The sequence below is a fragment of the Lactuca virosa genome, chromosome 7, assembly GCF_052849685.1.
Source record: "Lactuca virosa cultivar CGN04683 chromosome 7, Lactuca_virosa_CGN04683_v6, whole genome shotgun sequence".
Classification (NCBI taxonomy): domain Eukaryota; kingdom Viridiplantae; phylum Streptophyta; class Magnoliopsida; order Asterales; family Asteraceae; genus Lactuca; species Lactuca virosa.
The window spans coordinates 96,842,136-96,845,956 of NC_136432.1; the positions used below are offsets into that span (position 1 = coordinate 96,842,136).

The 3,821-nt window shown below is 32.6% G+C and overlaps 1 pseudogene; it reads left to right on the forward strand.

The window, feature by feature from the left end:
- The first annotated feature begins 2,469 nt into the window (after positions 1-2,469).
- Positions 2,470-3,202, forward strand: LOC145125442 (14 kDa proline-rich protein DC2.15 pseudogene; annotated as a pseudogene).
- The last annotated feature ends 619 nt before the right edge of the window (positions 3,203-3,821 follow it).

The following is a 3,821-nucleotide window of genomic DNA, read 5'->3' on the forward strand; positions in this document are numbered from 1 at the left end:
AAAAGATGGTCTTAAGGGTAGTTTTGTCATTTTATAATTTTTTTTTGTCATATACACCGGTACATATGGATTAACACAAAGTGAAAGGGAAAAGTGGACTTTTGAAGGTCAAAGTCGACATCATCAAATAACCGGTAGGGATGTCAAAAAGTCCAGTGGGGGCCCCGTCCTGTTTGGGGGAATTTTTTTAAAAAAATCGGGGACTGGGACGGGGACGTGGGCAAGGTTAACCCCTGTTTTAATTTCGGGGGTGGGGGCGAGGTAGACAATCCCGTCCCGAACCCCCATGGGGACCCCATTAATAAATTACACATATATTTATATATATTAATTATATAAATATAATAAACAATAACATGATTTTGAGCTTCAAAAATTCATCAAAAAACATGTTTTTAAGTTGTTATTATAATGTTTTTAAGATGCCATAACTTTTTTATTTTTAACATGTAAAATTCTGTTATAAATAATTATTTTTTACTTAAAAAATAAGTTCTTTTAGCCTAAATAACAAATTCTTTTAGCCCAAAAAAAAGGCCGCCCAAAATCAATCGGGGGCGGGGGCGAGGGTAATAAAGGGGATTCGGGGGCGGGGGCGGGGGTAAAAAGGCTGAATATTTTGGGGGTGGGGGCGGGGGCGGGGGATGCACTCCCCGTCTTGTTTTCCCCCGTTGACATCCCTAATAACCGGATGACCACTTCATTTCAACGAAAAGGACCTAATGGACCCGACAAAAACAAATTTGTTCCTAATAAAACACGAAAAACACTTTAGGGACTGAATGAGTAAACCCTAGAAACTTAATAGGACATATATGTCATTTTCCTTTTTCTAAAAGTTTATATATATATATATATATATATATATATATATATATATATATATATATATATATATATATATATATAAACCTAATAAACATAATAGCATGTTAATTTATACTCCCTCCGTCCCAAATTAATTGTCCACTTTTGACTTTTGAAGTTTTTTTTCTTCAATTTTAACATTAAATATTTTTATTTGTATTATATATTACTTGATAAAACTTATAACAATGAAAAGAAATTTAAAATACAATCCAATCATATATTTTGCATCAAATATTATCTATCGAATACAAAAATATTTAAGGTCAAAGTTGAAGAATAAAGACTTTAAAAGTCAAACGTGGACAATTAATTTGGGACGGAGGTAGTATATGTTTCTTAAAATCGGAAACTGTATTTCGCAGAATCACGGTATTTTTATGTTCGATATAATTAAAGTGAAATAGTGAATGCATCTTTTTTTTATTTATTTATTTATTTATTTTATAACTGTGAAGCATTTGTAAGTTGTAACATCAAATTCAAATTTACAATTTATATTAAACGTGATCAGAATAGCATGTTAATTTATATCAATGTTTTAAAAACCGGTTTTTTAATTGAACCGGTATGGTGACCGGTTCCCGGTTTGACCGCCGGGTTAACCGGTTTCTATAATTTTCATATTTTTTCTTATTTTCTTATACATACATACATATATAAATCATGAATTTGACGTTTACAAGTTCAAACATTAAAAAATACATATAAAATAAGCTGTAGATCAATCTAAATACATTAAAATAACACATAATCATAAGTTTAGTGTTTTACATCAATCCATAAAGAAAACTAAATAGATTTGAAAAAAAATCACCAAAGTTTATTACGCAAATGGTTCTTTTCCATGTATTTTTATTCGGTTTAACCGGTTCAACCGGTTTATTTTGACCGGTTCAACCGGGTTATTCTAAAAACCGGCCGGTTCAATCCGGTTTCGAAATCGACGTAAAACCGGTGATAGTTGAACCGTTCTCTCCCCTGATTCCCGGTCCAACCGGTTCGACCGGCCGGTTCAAACCGGTTTTTAAAACATTGATTTATATATGTTTCCTAATTTGAGATTTTTTATTAATATTCATTTAACATATTAACGTGAACAGAAATTAATAATATTTGTCAAATAAATATCTATAAAAAATCCCAAATTAGGCTTCAAAAATGTTATACAAAATAATTATAAATCGTAAGTTTGATTTCGATGTAACAATGCTTCACAAAACTAGTTTATAAAAGACGCATGCATGTATTGAATGTCTCACATTAATTAGATCGAACATATAAATACTGTGTAATGCAATTTCTGTTTTTAAGAAATAGAACTGAAGTTGCTATTATGTTTTTGTACAAATACTTTTTAAAAAAACAAAGTGTAACTATCATTTCTACTTTACACCGAATGGAATTTTGACGCCGAATGGAATTTTGAAAAACGTCAAATGGATGGGTTTCGTGAGCATTTATGATGAAATTCATGTCATTTTCGTTGAAACTAATTTTATAATTTTAGAGGAATATACTTTGAATAAATATATTAAGCTACTTGCTTGATTATCAAACAGTGGGATGAAGCTAGTGGCAAGCAACTGAGGATTTCCATCTATAAATAACGTAAGTACTTTGTATATCTTTACACAAAATAAACTACAAACACTTTCCAACTATAAGAAGCTAAAGCATTAAAAATGGCTTCAAGAGCTTTGGCAACAACAGCTTTTCTCCTTACGATCAACCTTCTTTTCTTCACTCTGGTATCCTCTAATAGTACCCCAAAAGGCTGCCCACCTCCACCAAAACCTCCATCACCGGGGTGCCACTGCACATCACCACCAAAACCACCAACTCCTTCAAAACCTTCAACACCTTCAAAACCTCCAACCCCTTCAAAACCTTCAACACCTCCAACACCTTCAAACCCTCCCAAAGCCACATGCCCGAAAGATACTCTTAAATTGGCTGTGTGTGCTAATTTGCTCAACAACCTTCTCCCCATAGTCATCGGAACCCCATCAAAGACACCATGTTGTTCCCTCATTGCCGGCCTCGCAGATCTTGATGCAGCAGTCTGTCTTTGCACTGCCATTAAAGCTAATGTCTTGGGAATCAATCTCAACGTTCCTGTCTCATTGAGCGTGTTGCTTAACTACTGTGGAAAGAAGTCCCCATCCGGTTTCCAATGCTCCTAGATTTTGAAATATTAAAACAATAGATTGTTGTATTTTGGAATGTTTTTAATTATGTTGATGTGATATAAAGAATCATGTAGGATATGATTCGAGAATAAATGTATGCTTGTATTTTTGATATTTTAATGACTTTTACAATCGTTCTAAAAGGTGAATTTTACGAAATGTCCATTGCTAAAAACTGATAGCATTTTATATCCCTTACAATTTAAACATGACTTAGGGCATTATGAATAGTATGCCATCTCCACACTTATTTTTTCTTTTAAACTTGCGGGTTTGAAACCAAGGAGCGGATCTAAGAGGAGAAGAGTGGGGCAAGTGTCCCCAAGAAAGAAAAAAAAAAAAACTTAATATACATAGGCCTTTTTTAAGATCAAAAGAATTTTTAATATACAAAGCCCTCAACTAATTTGGACTAGACTCTAAAACTATAGAATGTCTTGTTTGGAGAATAAGGCTCCAATATATTAAATCTCCATTCCATCTTTCTGACCACGATTTTTATAGGGATTTTAACATCCGAAATTTTGAAAATTTTATGTGGTTAACAGGGATTTTAACATACTATAGATATGGTAGTTTGGTTTGCAGGAAGGGAAGAATATAACACACGGTACATATTTCTTTTGTACGCATTTTTTTTTCTTTTTTTAGTATTTATGATGGGTTTATGAAGTTGTGAATTTTTGCAATGAACCATGTTCATATCACGAGTTCTACACTTGTAGTTGTTATTATTGTCTTTGTTTAACAAAAATAGTTCTT